At 45.2% G+C, this 17,752-nt stretch overlaps 1 protein-coding gene across 2 annotated transcripts in view; it reads right to left on the reverse strand.

Annotated features, from left to right (window-relative positions):
• The window catches only part of LOC138566665 (uncharacterized), a 508,561-nt gene extending 499,616 nt beyond the window's left edge, over nucleotides 1-8,945 (reverse strand). For both annotated transcript variants that reach the window (XR_011301986.1, XM_069644227.1), the window contains exons 1-4: nucleotides 8,871-8,945; nucleotides 8,610-8,752; nucleotides 8,386-8,494; nucleotides 8,218-8,282 (exon numbers count right to left, since the gene is read on the reverse strand). The gene's annotated coding sequence lies outside the window, so the exon portion shown is untranslated. The remainder of the gene's footprint in view (nucleotides 1-8,217; nucleotides 8,283-8,385; nucleotides 8,495-8,609; nucleotides 8,753-8,870) is intronic.
• Nucleotides 8,946-17,752: the final 8,807 nt, after the last annotated feature.

Consider the following 17,752-nt stretch of genomic DNA (forward strand, 5'->3'; position numbering starts at 1 on the left):
CAGCGCGGAAAACACACATCCCACAAGAGCAAAAACCTAAGCATGACAACAGAGAGGCCCGGTGGAAGAGGCTGGCACAGCACCCACCTGTCCAAAACAAGGGCTGAAGTGGCATCAGCATTCCAACAAAGCCCCCCACCAAGACAAGAGACAAGCATTACACAACTGTGTGGTCAAGGGAATACTACAACTCCCAGGAGAGGGGAACCATCCCAAAACCATCCCTTGACACTGACAAGAGAAGAAGGTGTAATGGCTAGTAAAGAGGATATGCAGGTGTCACGACCCTTGCCCAAAAGCCCCTCTGGCAAAACCATTGGCCAGGGGGAGTCAGGACTTGGGCCTCCAGAGCCTTGCATCCTCTTCAAAAGCCCTCATGGGGCCAGTCCTGGCGCCTATGGCGCAAGGCTCATACACCATGAAAGACAATGTGCTTGGGAACTACTTTATTGTATTGTCAACCAACATGGAGGCATCCGCATAGCTTGGTTCCGAAGAACCAAGCTATGCGGTCTAGTGTTTTGGGTGTGGTAGCCTAGGGACTACTTTACCTGGACTATTTTGTTGGGGCTATTTAAACCATACCCGAGCAAGACAACATGCTTTGTGTTGCTTTGCAGCTTGCAATGTGACGCTCACCGTGTCCAGCTATTCCCTCGAACCTCGGAGAAGCAGAACCTCCAAGAAGACAAAAGGAACATCATTAACAGCAGCATCTTACCTGCAGTCTTCATCTTTAAACACTCGTAGCTACTGAGAACAGCTTCCTCGAATCTGCACGCCTCCCGGACAGAACGACCTGAACAAGGAAGATAGAGGCAACATTAAAGAAAGCAGTAGAGACATTTACAAATTACGAACTGCTCAAAAGGCTTACCTGGCTGGTCGCCTCTCGGCTGGCACCACTCCGGCATTCCACTCGCGCTGAAGAATACCGCGACCTACAAGGAAGGAAAACAAAGGTTAGCAAAGGCAAGACTTCGCAGCACTGCGCATAGCGCTTACTTACCGCATCATAGCACTCTTAATGCGCCATCATTTACCAGCGGGGCTCAACCAAGCCAGTTCGCCGCGCTGAAGCTCTGCATACCTAAGGGAGAAAAAAGAGACATTTTTAAACAAAGAAAGGCATGCAGGATAGCAACAAAACTAAAGAACAGCAATAAGACCTACCTGAACAATATCAAACGGGCCGGCGTCAGTGAAGTAACTGGACCGCACTCCCCCAAGAAAGACAACGCGCCCCTGCAAAGAAGGCAGGACGGAGAGCATGCCTAATTCTACCACAAGGCGAGGAGTGGGCGCCAGAGGGACTGAAATCATACAGGGGTGGAGGGAAGATACTTACCCCAGTCGGTCAGTCTTGAACACAGTCCTCCTGTATTTTCAGGCAGAACCTTCCCCGCAGACCACATCAGGGCAAAGCCGAGAAGCATACTAACACGAGTAACCCGGCTGGGTGGCGCCCCTGTGGATACAAGGTGAGCGTAATAGCAGGGGTGGTTCAAAGAATTCAAACCCAGATCATGTCATCCTTTCAAACGCAATTCAAATCACTACAGGAACTCAAACTCGATGTGGCCAAGTTAGAAGAAAGGACAGACACACTGGAAAAAACTGTACAAAGCATGAGGAAGATACACAAATAACGATGAAACATTGGACCACCTAGCTCGCTTAACATATAATCTGGAAATCCAAATTGAAGATTTGGAAAACCCGATCAAGGCGATTGAACATCTTGATAAAAAATCTTGCAGAGATGGTGGAAGATAAAGACTGAAAAAATACAGTCCAACAACTGTTCTCAGAAATATTGAAAACAGACAAAGGAGCTGGTTCAAGTTGATAGAATTCACTGAGTAGGACCAAGAAGGTCCGGCGAACCAGGCACCCATCCAAGAGATGTCCTAGCAGCAATCACATCCTATGGTCAGAAGGAACAGATCCTAAGAAAAGCAAGGGAGATCGGACAAGTGCAAATAAACGGGAACAAAGTGCACTTATATCAAGATCTAGCATCGACCACACTCCAAATAAGGAGACAGATGGGGCCAGTGATGAGATTCCTAATGGCAAATCAGAAGCGATACAAATGGACATTACCCTTTGGCTTAATATTTACAAGAGAAGGGCGAACCCACAGGATCACGACATGTGAGGAAGGTGTGCAGATCCTAAATATCCAAAGGGAAGAAGGAGCCAATATGGAAGACCAACGAAAGGGTGAAGTAATCCGCAGGAAATCGTGGGAATGGAAAACAGTAACCAGGAAAGGTAAACGTGGAATTTAGCTATGATACATTAGGGATAGAAGACACTTGAAACAGGATAGCCAGAGAATAAAGGAGACAAGCATAAAAAGAAGAGCAGACTTTGAAATACCCAGGAAGAATGGGTAAAACATCAACACGTAACATAAGGTTGCGGGCCAGGGGCAAGGGGAAGAAGGGGCGCATCTTGGACCCAATAGTGGGGTTTAGTAATCCCCATGATGATATCTCTGGGATGGGAAGAGGGACAGGTGTGACGGACACCCCGTCCCAGCGTTCTTAGGAACCTGGTCCCTCCTCAGGGAAAGGGAAGGGGGGGTGGTGAGGAGTTTGGGGTAAGAGTTGATGTTGACAAGTTGGGGAAGTGGGTAGGTGAAGAGAGGGGGAGCCCAGAAGTGGAGAAAATAAAAGTCACAGACCGTTAAGTAGTAGGAGAGGGAAAGAAGGAATCCTTGATGAAGGAGCTTAAAGTGTTGATGTACAATGTGCATGACTAAACGTCCCAGTCAAGAGAAAAAAGGTAGAACACCTTTTGAGAGGTGTTAATTCAGATATATTGATGTTTCAAGACACGCACATAAGAAAAGTAGATAAATGGAAATAAAAAGAAGGGGATACACTTAAATATACCAATCGAATGCAGGGGAAAAGAAAGCAGGGGTTCTGATTGGAATACAAAGAGGGAAGATACTTATTTCTGAATGCAGTTCTGGGGGGCCAAATCATTACATTAGTGTCTATATACGTGCCAAATATGGGAGAAGATGGGTTCATAAGGGAAGTCTTGTCAAAGCTAGAGACTTTTGCGGGAGGACATATCATTCTAACAGGTGATTTTAACATAGCGTGGGTCCCAGAACAAGATAGGAGCGGTAACATATCACAGAAAACACAAGCCCCATCCAAATCGCTAAAACGAAAGATGGTGTTACTGGCTCTCCATGATGTATGGGTGGTAGTCAGAGTACAAGAACAGGGTTTTATGCATTACTCCCACGTACACTCGTCTAACTCAAGGATTGAATACATCTGGGCATCAACAGGGCTGCTAGGGAAAATAAGGGAAATAAAAGTGGGAACGATTTCCTTATCAGATCATACACCACTGTGGATGAGCTTGGAGTGGGGCAAAATGAAGGGGGACTATGGAATTGGAAATCCCCAACAGATCTTCTATATTACCCAGTGATAAGTGAAACAATAAGAGAAAAGATTGAGCACTACTTCAGAGCAAATGCTTCAGAGGAAATCCCCCAGGAAATAATATGGGATGCATTTAAGGCAGTACCTTATAGCGCTCAAAATGGGGAAAAAAGCGAAACAGAGAAAACAGAGGGAAAAAGATCTTGAAGAGAAGTTAAAGAAGATACAAGAGGAAATGTCAAAAGCCCCAAATAATAAATTAAAGAAGGCCAAGATACACGTCCAGGGACAATTGGAGACACTAAGAACAAAAAAGGCTGAGAAAGCGCTACTATACTTACATCAGTGGCCCTATGTAAAAGCTAATAAAGCTGACAGACACTTAGCCAGACAGCTAAAGGACAAAAAGGGGGTGCAGACAATTATAAAGCTTCGTAATAGTCTACGACAGAACAAAACAACAAATAAAGACAGGGGCATTCTTTAGGGAGTATTCTAAAAAATTGTATGCCTCTGATATCCGGCTAGCTTCTACAAAATATACAGTGACATACTGACCCCAATCCTCACAAGACTGTTTAATACATTTAAAACCAAGGGAAAAATAACCACATCTATGAATGAAGCAAAGTCGGTAGTATTCCACAAACATGGGAAAGATCCAATATTACCAGGGTCATACCGACCAATAGCTCTAATAAACAGAGGCTTAATTATACATGGACATTCTTGCTAACAGAATGATCTACCCGCTACCGAAATTAATAGGACAGGATCAATCGGGCTTTATCCCCAACAGACACACATTTGACAATATTTGTAGAATTTGCCACCTAATAAAAAAACGGGAATAGCCCATTACCCAGCAATCTTAGTATCATTAGATGCAGAGAAAGCATTTGACAGAGTACAATGGTCAATGTTAATTAACACACTAAAACAAATGGGGTATCTTGATCATGATACAGGCAAATTACGTGACATCATCGATTTGTATAAGTGTAAATGGCACAATATCGGGTAAAGTTGAGTTAAAACGTGGAACTAAACAAGGGTGCCTACTATCTCCGCTGCTTTATGCTTTATGCCATGTACTTAGAACCCTTTCTAATTAGGATACAAGAACTAGACCCCCTGACAGAAATAACAATGGCGGGAAGAAATCACTGAACGAGTTCCTTCGCAGTTGACATGCTAGTAGCCTCATCAAATCCGGAAAGCTTGCTACCCATATTAATGAGAGAACTAGAAGAGTTTGGGGCGATAGTAGGATTAAAAATAAACAGGCAAAAATCGGAAATGCTTAATTTATCAGTGGATGCACAGATTAGAATCGAACATGCTGCTGAAACAAGCAGAAAAGGGTATAGCATACCTGCTGGGCATAACACTTACAAAAGAAAATAGAACATATATATGAGGTGAATTACCCGAAACTACTAGAAAAAATCAGAACGGATCTGATGAAATGGAAACCGCTCACAATAACGTGGTGGGGGAGATTGACAACGATAAAGATGGTGACACTCCCTATTATATTATTTCCAGGCATTACCCATTAGAGTCACGAAAACTTTCTTCTGATCGTTTAATAAGGACATCAATTCATATAAATGGAAAAGAAAACCTCCAAGGGCAGCAATGACCACACTCACGGCACTAAGGGAAAAGGGGTGGTGGCATTCCTGCACTTCGTTAGATACTATGAGGCGGCACAACTACAGGTATTGAAAGAATGGCAAAGGGGGGACCAAAATAAGATTTGGGTAAGACAACATAGGGCGTTCGCGGGAACCTCCCTTCAGGGACTCCTGTGGATCGACAAAAAGAACAGACGCCCGAATACCAGAATTAGCGAGATACTGGGGGTAGGAGTAGCGATTTGGGACAGAGCAACAGAAAGGGGGAACGATCGGTAAAACCATCCCCATTCTGTCCTATGTTTGTTTGGTAATCCGGAATTCCAACCAGGAATGGAAAGAAATGGGAAAAAGTAGAATGTCAGAAAATAAGGGAAATGTACATGGGCCAGACACGTAAAACGTTTGAAGAATGTGCCCAGGAAATAGGTCTGACAAAGGAGGATAGGCTCAAATGTACTCAATTGAAACACTGGCTTAGCACCCCACCAATTAAAGTGCTGCCACAAGACAATTAACACCATTTGAAAAATGCATAATCACAACTACTGGAACAAAAGGCATGGTATCAAACATACACAAACATCTGAATGATCAAGAGGAGTGGGTACACTGGAACTATATGAGAAAATGGGATAAAACATTGGGAGAAATCATACCAGGACATGAGTAGGAATATTTGTGGGGAATTATGCAACTAAGGGAAATGTGGACCAAAGTATGTCTGCAATGGCACTATACGCTAGAGAGGATTTATGTGATGTATCACCTAACATCAGATCAGTGTTGGAGGGAGTATAAGGCGGTGGTAGACTGGGAGCACATATGCAAAACGTCTCTTATAATACAACCTTTTTGGGTGGAGGTCAAGAAACAGGCACATATATTAGGGAATAGAAGATATGGGAGACAAGATTTGGCTGTGTGCAATGTGGGAACCGGGATCAAAAACACCCACAAAATCTCACAAAAGAGGCCTAATGACAATGTTGATCACGGCATCGATGGTGATCGCACAAAAATGGAAACAACGGACAGCGCCACGATGCAGAACTGGCTACATAAAGTATGGAACTTCGTGGCCCTGGAATGGGTCACATACACATTCCAAGGGGACCAGGAGAAATGAAAACAAGATTGGGGCCCCATTCTGACATATTTGCAAAATTACCATATGGTTCAATCGTGTCCGCACAAGATTCGAATCTTGGACATATTATGACATACCAGGAACCAGTAAAGGGAGGAAAAGACGAAATCCACATCAGGGGCGGGTAGTGGAGGGGATGTTGGGGAGTTAATTGTATACTTGAAAACAATAAAAAATATTTAAATTAAATGTCCCATGAAGCTGATTTACACTGTAACAACTAGTCTGCACATTTAACTTTATGTTAATTTCATTCCAAATGGACTCTTTATCCCTCTTCCTTGTCTCAGCACTTTAGGTTTTCTGGGAGTTGGAGTACATTGACTAATAGTATTTCTAATGTGATTTTGTTTGGGATTTTTATTTAGTACAAAACCATCAGAGACAGGAGGTGCTATATGTGTGTTATATGCATATGAGGTATGAATGGTATTCTGCCTAGAGTGTTTTGCAGAAAGGGTTATTTGGGTCCTACCATGGAAAGGACTGGTAAAGTGAAAACATTCCATTAGGAATTCAGGAATGATAGGCTCTTGCTCTTTATTAAGAGAAGAATACTGCGTTTCCTGATGGGGTCACTACATCTCACAGTCAACCATCTCTGCCCACATGATCCTTCCCATGATACCACCCCTAGGGTCAGGATCAGGTAGCGGCTGCCTTACCCCGACCATGTGGGAGGAGCTCATCTCTGGGGAATCAGTGATAACTCTGCAGGATTCCTCACACTGTATGGTGGGGAAGCATGGATGCTGAATGTTGGGAGCATGCAAGGGTGAAACCATATGTGCTGTAGAATGGTGTATGCTTAGTGGATATGTGCAGTGCATTGTTATACGCCAGCTCTGCCCACTATGCTAGCTCTACCCAAGCGGATTTGATACTGTAGGTGAAACAGCGTAAATTCTTCTCTAATCTTTGGGTTACCCTTTCGGTTTGGCGTCTTTGTCCGGATGGTAGCTGGTAGAAAGGCAGACGTTGATGCAAAGGATTGTACAGAAAGCACACCAAAAGCGGGATGTAAATTGTGGGCTTCGATCGGTTACTGTGTGTTGAGGGATGCTATGCAGCCGGACTGTTGTAAAAAGAGCTGAGCTAGTTCACCGGTGGAGGGATTTCACTTTCATGGTATGAAATGCATGGGTTTGATAAGAGACTCTACCACTACTAGTAATGAGGTAAAACCATTGATGGTGGGTAGTTCAACGACTAGCTCCAAGGGCATGGTGTGCCAGGGTTCCAGTGATGTAGGCAGAGGTTGTGTAATTTAGCATTAAGGGGGACACCAGGGTACTATGTACTGAAGTCAATCCTGGTTAAATGAACTAGAAAAGGGAGTAAATTAAGACTGAGTGTGTACTATCTGATATACAGGAAACCATATCATCACAATGTGGGGAAGAGAAAGGATTCAATTCACTTCACACTTTGTATAATTAGAAATCAAGTTAGAAAATGTTATCATTAAGAATCTATATAAAAATAGGTAATGTGAGAAATAATAGACACCAGTTAAACTTTTTTGCTGACTATAAAAGCTCAAGGTAATATCACAAATTAATAAGCCTAGTAGGACATCATAAAATACACCATATTCATAAACAGATAATGTAATAACAATTCATTCAATCACAATCTCAATACAATACATAACAATTTTAGTGATGAATAAAAAAAATGAATCAATCATTACATTTCTTCTTAAATGATTGCCCTCGTATTATTAATCAAGGTCACTTATATCCCAACATGTTTCTTTCCTTCAAACCCGTTCTTAATTAGTTAAGGACATTCTTTAGGGGAATGTTCTGATGTCAGATGTTCTGTATACATATGGCAAAAGGGGGCTGTAATCACTCCCTTATCTTTCTGTGGTTTTCTGTATTTAGAGATACACATTAATTTTTTTATTGGATGTTCATTGTAATTAAATTAATCTCTCATTAATTAATTACTTCAAAGATAATTAGTTTCAATCTAATATTAAGTCTTCTCTCTTGTTAAAACTTACCTATCCGATTAATTGAAACTTGAATTAGGTAGTGAAGAATATCAATTCCTTCTTTTTCTCTCTTCCTAAATGATATAGAAACAATGTGATGGGAGGACACGAACTTTAAATACTTTATTGTAGGCATTTAGATCTTCAAGCCATAATTAGAATTGTCTATGCACTTACTGTAATTCACTCGGCTGACTTGTAGGTGAAGTCTCTTGTGAACAAGAGAATCTTCAGGAGAGTTATATTACCATCCCTCTTGAGTAGCTTTGTGAAGTTTAACAGCTCGCTGTAATCAAAGAATGAAAACTGTAGGCAAATCTAATGGTAAAGCAAGTATGCTATCTGTTGTTGAAGCGGACTGTATTGTTTTCATTTTGAATCGCAGTAAAACAGTAACTTACTTCATTGATACGCCTCTGGCGATCTGTATACACTTATCCTGTAAGTCTAGGTATGGCTTTAGGTAATCTTGTCTGTTATCGGGTCACCGTTTATTTTGTCTGTATATTATCGGCATCTTGGAGCCATTGGGAGTATTTGACTTCTGTGGAGATAAGCGCAGCAAATGGGTAATATATGGGTGCTATTATTCAGGGTCGCTTCTCGTGACTATTGCTGTAACTGCCTAGTATTGTACGGGCTATTGAGCGCATACTGCTTACCTATGTTATTATTCTTCCTTCAATCGTTTGTTTGTAGCTAAGCGGCGCTGTAGCTAGGAATAGCATCACTCAGCGTCTCCAGCAGTGTGTTATAAATAGTCCCTCTTCTATCTCTATTGAGCGTAGGATCCTGCAGAATCTGGTGGCCATTTTGTAACATGGTACTAATACTAGTTTAATGTATTCAAAAACGAAGTATACGGTTTACTGTTTAATAACTCATTACATGTCTATAGGACTGTGTGCCTGTTGGGGGGAGATGTGGTTGCAGTAATCCTGTAGGCTTCTGACAGTCTGCTTTGTCACGAAGGGACACTTCACATTCTTGCACGTACTGTCGAATTTCTTGATGTACTCTCAGCCACCAAAAATGTCTTTTTAGCAGGTACTGTGTTTTTGAAATGCCTTTGTGTCCTGCCAACAGGGAATCATGGAACTATTGTAGAGCTTCTTGATTCAGGGATTGAGTGGGTAGATACAGAGTTGATGGATGCATGGATAGTAACCCCTTTTTAATAGTTCTTTGGGCTCCTGAAGTGCTCCGTTGACTTAATTCCTGTGCTGACAGAGGCTCATTACGAGTTTGCTGGTAAAACCCAGTAATTTTGGTGTGCCGGTATTACCGTCTCCAGCAGGGTGACCGCCGGAAATGTTAGCACATTACAAGTCCTCAGGCGTGTGCACACTCCCCTGCCGGAAATGGTAATACCGGCGTGATGGTATTACCGGCGTCAGCATCAATCTGCTGGTATTATCGGCAGAAATGTGCTGGTAATACAGATACTGGCAACCAAATTGCCAGACTTACAGGCGCCAGAATTGCTGGTGCCAGAATTAGCATCACCACCGGAAAGGGAAGCTCACCGGCAGCCATCTTTCAAACTCAATCCACTTTGAATCCCCCACTTCCAACTGCCATCCACTGCTACAGATGTCTGGGAGCAAAATGGCAAGAGTCCCTAACATCCACCTGCGAAAACCAATGTTCTCGGAGGCGGAGCTGACTGCACTGCCTGGCACTGTGGTGCTGCATGCAAGACACTGTTTGAGGCTGGCCACAGAAGGACCAGCCAGAAGACAAAGACAGCCATCTGGCAGGAAGTGGCAGAAAGCGTCACAGTCATGGGACTGTCCCCCGCACGAAGAGGGACTGCTATAAGCGGTGGGAGGACCTGCGCCTGAGGGTCCGCAACCTCATTGCAACACACAGGAGGGAAATCTGCTGCCACAGGAGGAGGGTCGGTGGCACCCCTAAACCTCATGCTGTGGGAGGAGAGTTGCAGCTCCGTTTTGCACATGGAGGGAATAGAGGGAGTTGGGACAGCAGAGACAGGAGCTGGGACCTAAGGTGATGGTGGGAAGTACAACAAACCACATGTAAATGCAAATGTTGAGTCCAAATACATTAATAATGTGAGCAATCTGAGGGCATCCTCACTTATCTCTCCCTGAAATCGTCTTCTCAGGTGGCTGGGAAAGGCCATCGCCTTCAGATCCTGACTTGGGGGCGGATATGCAAGGGAGGATCACCTGGGAGGAGGAGTAGTAGGGGGAAGGGGCGAGAACCCTTTAGCCATGACATGGTATCCCCCATTTCCCTTTTCCCAAAAACCCAACATTCCCCAAGCCTTTATGGGTTATTGTAAATCCTCTCCCCATGTTACCAATAGGAAACACCATTTTAGTACTGGATGAGGAAGGGAGGCTCAGAGGAATACTGCTATTGGGACCAGACACATCACACTAATTGGCCTAATTGGGGTCAGGCGATTGGTACCAAGGACCTACACCTGCAATCTGTTGAAGGCAGATTAGAGTATAAAAATTGAAGAAAAAAGGAAGGAAAGGATCCCATGTGGAGGAGGAATCGAGAGGGCCACAGGAAGCAAGAAGGAGCAGAGGGGAACAGACGGGAAGCATGTGCCATCCACTGGAAGTCAAAACCCTGGAGGAAACAGTCGTGGAGGGTGTTGTGAGCGAGCAGGAGCTGAGAGGATGTGAGGCTAGCTTAGAAAAGGAAGCCATATGCAGAGCCTTCCTTTCCCCCTGAAGTGAGCTACTTGTTCTCCTGTAGCGTGGTGAAGGCACAGGAGTGCCTAAGGACAGGAGCAGAAGCCCGAAATAAGCAGACGCAGCAAGCTGAATAATTCAAAGGGAGCCAGTGAGTTTCCCAGAGAGAAATCCCTTGAAAAGCTTTAACCGCAAATTAAATAGATTGTGTTATCAATGAGAGAGAAGAAACAAGTGGATATTTTGTATCGGAGTGATCATGTATGAAAAGGAATACACACTTTTGAAAGTCTCCGTTGAATGGAACAATTGAAATGTAGAAAAGTATCTTCAATAGGAAGTTAAATGTGTTGAAGTTGTCACGTGCCGAGAAAGAGAGTGAGCTAACAAAAGAAGAAATACAATTAAAGTTATACAGAAGAAATTAAGTGGAAAAGAAGTCTTTTTTTAACTCAATCCAAGTTAAAGCAAGCAAAATACTTTCATATATAAAATTGAATACCAAACTAATGGTGAAGTGCAACTAAGATTATTTTGAAACTAAAGCATCAAGAAGAGAACTTTAAGGTGTATGTTGTCAAGGTTAGACTTCAGTTGCGCAACATGAAATGGGTGGACTGTGCAGTCCAACGACTGGGCCCAAACTGATACTGTAATGAAAAAATTAAGAATTGTGAAAAACTAAGAAGTGAAAAGCCTTAAGATTTATTTGTGAACTGCTTGAGACAAGAAGAAGAAAAAAAGTTGAAATCCTGTTGCCAGAGGAAGGAGGACAAATCTGGGAAAGTTGTGATATAGCAAGAAAGTGAAATTACTGTGATACCTCACCAAACCTTGGGGAAGGGAACCCCAAGAACCCTTTTGTGTGCAAAGCATTACTAAACTTGGGGAAGGATGACCCGACTACTTTTTGTTTTGTGAAACATTGCCAAGCTTGGGGAAGACTTTTGTGAATTGCTTGAAACAAAGGGAAGGGAGAATCCCTGTATTTATAATCTAAGGAATTGTTTGATACCAGTTATTTGTAAGACATTATTGAACTTGGGGAAGGGAAACCCGAGAGCCCTGGCCAAAAGAAGTACAAAAGACTTGTGTGAATTGCCTGAAACAAGGGAAAGGGAGAACCCCTTAATTTATAATCTGAGGAACTGTTTGAAACTAAAGCCTGAAGATCAGCAGAAGTGTGGAACCTTTATTTTGAACACTGTTTTCTTTCTTTGAACTGTCATCCTTACACATTTTCATAAGTAAAGTTGGGGCAAGCATAGGTTTTGGACCCAGACAGATTTGTTTTGGACTTCCTGACTTAGATTGTCATTCGTTTCCTCTAGGTAGGGAATTCCCCACCTTAGAATAGGGTCAGATAGGCATTCATCCCATCCTTTGCTGTTTACATAAAAGTTTATAGCCCAAGCTGTACTTCCTTTGTCTGTGTCTTTACTCATGGCAACCTCACAAAACCCAGGCAGAGAAACACCAAATAGGCAAGGGAACAGGTCCAACACATGTCAGTCACAGCAAATGGCCAGGTAAGAGACACACACACACACACACACACACACACACACACACACACACACACACACACATCAGGGGATGTGGGTAGATATAGCCATGCACAAGCACTGTTGCCAAAATGCACAGCCCCACAAATGGACACATGATGAGCACCCATGTGTGCCAAGGGAGAACAGGACAGTAATCACAAGCTCACTGCACACACAACAACAAGCCACCTGGGCAGACCAACAGTCAATGTGCACCACCACCACCCACATGCAGAAGCACATGTCGGAGCAAACAGACAAATGAAGCCTCGAGACAAGAGCAGGACACACCTGTGCAATGCAAACCCACAGACATGACTCCCAGAAGTCTAACGGCATGCTCATCTCTCCCCAACATGCACACAGTCCTTTGACAGAGACATGCCTGGACCGTCATCATTAGGCCCAGCAGCTGCAGGCAGACCTACGAAGGCCATAGCACTCAGCAGCAGGCCCAGGCAGCAGGGCAGGGCTACTGGTCCATCACAGCCACAATCAGCAGCCACCATCAGCCCCACCACCTCCAACTGTGGCAGCCGCATCAACTCCAGCTGTGGCAGCCCCTCTAACATCATCGCCACCCACCACTGAAAATGGCACAGCAGCAGTACATGTGGCTGCCGCCATCACCACACCTGTGGTCAGTGACCCCACTGTCGATCTTGTGCCCTCCACACCTGCACAGGCGCAGCAGCCACTAGACCATCGTGGCAGGGACACAACTGACAAGGAAGAGGGGGGAGGATGACGAAATGTCCTACCTGACGCTGTGTTTCAGCCCAATGTGCCACTTACAGCGACTCAGGTCCCCAAACGGAGTCTTCGAAGCGCCACATGCCAAAGAGGGGCCACAAGTGACACTGTACACTACCTGGGTGCTTCACTGGGTGTGTTTGGGGAGGCGGAGGGGGGTTTTAGTGAAGTTAGAGAGGGATGTAGTACTTGTGTGCATTCATGTTGTTAATAAATACATAGTTTTCACCTGAAACACAGATAGGACATTCCTTTTCTCAAACTGTTTACTGGGATGAATGGTGTATGATGACTACAAAGGTGCAAGGGGTGTAGACTGGAGGAGAAATTTAAGACAATTTCAAGCAGTTCTTGCCGGGCAATGCACCCATCCCTGGCCTCTATGTGCATGTGCATGGGCCCGGCTGGCGCTGCATCATCATCATCCTCTGTTGGAGGAATGCCCAGATCTGGGGGCAGGAGCATGTTGCACCAGATGCAGATGTTGTGCAACATTGCACAGCTCAGGACTATCTGCCCCACCTGTCTGGTCTGTACATGAGCGCAACCCCATACTGGTGTAGGCATCTGAAACGTGCCTTCAAGAGCCCAAAGGCCTACTTGCGGGTCACCTTGGTCCTCACATGGGCCCTGTTTGCCCCTTCCTGTCGCACCTGGGGATTTGTCAGAGGGGTCATCAGCCACAGAAGCAGCAGGTATCCTGAGCCAGTGACAAGGGGTATGGACACAGGTGTGAGTAATGATGCTCTGCGCATGCATGTATCATGTCTCATTGTGCCATGCTGTTTCACGTTCCAGTTCTTGCATGTGTGTTGCACTGCTCAGGGGGTGGAGGGAGCAGTCTGATGAGGTAACAACATCAAACGGCTCAAGGCCAAAATTCATTGTAATTTGGTAGCTGACTGTGAGGGCGGTATGCCATGGGGTGGTGGTCGGGGCCTGTGCATTGCCACCATGCATGGTACCTGATGGGAGTCTGGGTTGCATGTGCAGATGGTCTGTGTGGCATCCATGATGGTTTGTGTCATTACTTGTGGATGGAGTGGAAGCCCCAGGGTTTACGCAAAGTGTGTGTGTGGCCTGGGCCACCTGTTGCGGTTATGGACATGTAATTGGATAGGCATGGCTAATTGTGCATCACTGGACTGTGTTGTTCCCTGTGATTGTTCCCCTGCCTTGGTCTTCGTTGTTGCTGCATGTAATCTGCAGGCTTGCCCACAGGCTCTTGGGGTGCCCCAAGACATACATCTGATGGCCCTAAGTGTCCATGCCTGCCAATTCACTGTCATAGCAGGGGGGTGCTGCATTGTGGTACCTGTTGTATATTGCGTGTGGATGTCCTGTTGGGTGTGAAATGGCCTAGTCAGTGACTGCTACACTGATGCACTACTCCTGTGTGTTGCGGCCTGCCAATTGAGGGGTGTACTGGTCAGTCCTGTATGTGCAGGGTGCTTTCCAGACATGCATTTGTGAAATAGTTGCCCCCCTTCTTTACCTGTCACTCATGCTGCAAGGTATATGGTATTGTACATGTACTCACCCAACATCCAGTTCCTTTGTCCTCTGTGATGCTCCATGTAGTCCGGCAGCGTGCAGTTCCGCAGGACCATTGCGCTGTGGGTTGATCGTGGGAATCGAGCACAGCAGTGCGTGACGGTAAGGTCCGTGTCTCAGGTGACCTGAACATTCAGGGAATGTAACTACTTTTGATTCCTGTAGAACTTCTCTGGGGCGTAGGGGGCACTAGCTCAACATGAGTGCAGTCCAATGCTGCCACCACATTGGGCATTCCCACAATTGCATAGAAGCAGGCCTTGATGGTGTTGAACTGTGCCTGGTGTGAGAAACCTGAAGGTGTCTCCATGACTAGTCCCCAGGGAGCTGTCATCCATGTGGCCAGGACACGGCCATCGTTATTGGATCTAGTTCCTGGGGGTGGACCAGTGAGGAAGGATCACCTGGATAAGGGGGTCCTCAGGGAGTGGAAGCGGGTCACCGACGGGTGAGACGTGGTATCCACCTTCTTATAACACCTTTTCCCCAGCCTACCATGTAGGATACTCAGACACTATGCCCCCAACCCCTTTTCCAACACAAACACTTTTACACCACGAAAGACAACAGACTTACCCTAGAGCCGTTTATCTGACATGTACCAACGCAAGGGTCAGGCAAAGTCAAGCAATTTACCAGAACCACACACACCTGACAGTCCTTTCCCTTACCCACAGGGATAAAAGGTGGAACACGAGAGCACATGACAAGCAAGGCAGACGGCACAACAAAACAGTTATCCAAGCACGTCAGTTCCAGAGGAGGCGAAAGGCGGCGAGAAGCGAGAGGGTGACGAGAGAAATGACCTTGTTCTTTCCGATACAGACCCGCAAAGCCTCCCTGCAAGAGATCGTAAAACCACAAGCAATAGCCAGCATGTGATGCAGCAAAAGTCAACGGTGCATGGAGCACACCAATCAGAACTGGGAGAGACGCTTGCTACCGTGGTACTGGCCTTGATTCCAGAGACAAAAAAGGCCAAGCGGTTCATCACAGCTGGTGATTTGAGGGGAGAACCGATAAGAAACCAAAATGTGTTGAACGAAAGCCAAAAAGGGCGAATTAAGGAAAGTTCAAGAACTGTTAACATTAAGAGAAAACCAGTTGGAAAGGGGCCAGAAGCCTGTGGGTGATCAATCAAGAGACTCTGGTCGATGCCGCGTTGGTTGAAACTACGATACCAGAATGCCCTAGGATACCCGAAAGGAAAAGGTCAAAGTGGTCATACAGAAGTCTAGCAATACCCCCTGTACAGTCGAAAGTCTTTGACCTACAAGTAATTGAAAAGCTAAGGGAGATGAATCCCCATAGTGAGAAAAGATAAAGAACTGTGTGATTGGCAAGAATTGGCAAGAGTGAACCCGATGGAGGGACGCAGATAAGAAGGGGAGAAGTCTGAAGTCCAAACGAACAGTGTGTTGACAGGAGTGAACCCGACAGAGGGGTGTCCACAGTGAACTGTTTAAAAAGACATTAAGGCTTGTAAATGCCACAAGTGTTTTGAGAAAAAGCCATAGTGAACCCGATAGAGGGAGGCTGATATTAGAGGGGGGTCTGAGCCCGGAAGAGGGGGACAGAGGGGTGAAAAGTCATTACCCAGCCTGCATTTGGAAAGGAACTTTTTGTTTGTTATTTTGAATACATCAGGCCCTCGGAGGAAAGAGACATTTTGTAGAAAAGAGACTTAACCACCGAAGATCCTGATAACTGAAACTGAACTGTCGTCTCGTGCTGGGAAAGCTCGATAGTGTGCTGTGCTCAGTAGTCCCGCCTTGTCCTGTGCTCAAAACATGGGGAAGGGAGACCCCCGACTACCACATCCTGACTTATCATTTGTGAACACTACTTTCTTTCTTGTGAATGTTATGCCATACTCTTTTTGTATTTAGTTGCTAGGACTGGCAATGTTTTTTTTTTTAGTATAGGCCCTTTTATTTGACAAGACGCCACTAGGACTGCCTTATTTTTCATTTGATGGTTGTAGCTTACTCCCATCTTAGCTTTAGGTTTATATTAGGCATTTTTCCGGTACGACGTCCTTTCATCGCGGGATGTTTTTTCATTGGGTTTTTACCGCAAATTCTTTTTTTTAAAACCCATCGTATTTTTAGAAAATGGGGGGTATAGTGGGGAGGCCCCCCCCAAAAAAACTAAATTCGATGGTTTTTTTTTGAGAAAAAAAGCGCAGTAAAAAACCCAGCGAAAAAACATCCCACGATGAAATGACATGGAACCATTTTTCCAACCTGCATACCCAGTTTAATAAACACCCTTGAACTGTGATCACTTGTGTCTGTCTTTACTGTTGCCACAATGAGTTCCTTACACTGGCTGGTGGGGAGGCGGATGTGCTGGCCCACATGGTGCAGGAGGGCTTCCAGCACCTGCACCCTGGAGAAGGCAGGCTGTAAAATGCTGAGCAGCTGGCTCACAGAGTGCTGGAACATGCCACTGGCCAGGAAGTGCAGGACCAACACCAGCTTTACCAGCAGTGGGATGGCTGTTCTGATGCTGATCCTGCTCCCAATGTCCTCCGGGTTGTGGGTCAGGAGGTCAAGTATGTTCTCCCAGTTTACGTGGTACAGGGTTAGTATCTGAATATCAATGAGGGCCCAGGGTGTAGCCCTTGTGCGAGGGATCACCGCACACCGCCCCCTTGCTACCTGCATCCCCATCATCCTCCTCCTCCTTCTCTCCCTGACCTCGTGTTGCCTCTGCTGGTACTCCAGCCCTGCAGCTGTAAATTGGCATGCAGCACCTCCAGCTCCATATTTGCAGCAATGACTGGCAGCATGGTCGTGTTGGGATGTGTTTTTGGGAAAGGTGTGGCCCTTTTGTACTCTTAGTGTGTGGCCTAATTTCCTTCACCTGTGTCCATTTTCCGGCTGCTCTGAGTTGTTGTTATCTCTGCCTTGTTATTTCCACTATTACTGGCAAATATCTGCCAGTAATACCGGCAAATCCAATCTTGTGATATGCTGGTGATATTGTGTGCCAGTATTAGCGGCGCAGGTTTCC

Source organism: Ambystoma mexicanum, chromosome 2p, assembly GCF_040938575.1.
Source record: "Ambystoma mexicanum isolate Mex_15411 chromosome 2p, UKY_AmexF1_1, whole genome shotgun sequence".
In the NCBI taxonomy this organism is placed as follows: Eukaryota; Metazoa; Chordata; class Amphibia; order Caudata; family Ambystomatidae; genus Ambystoma; species Ambystoma mexicanum.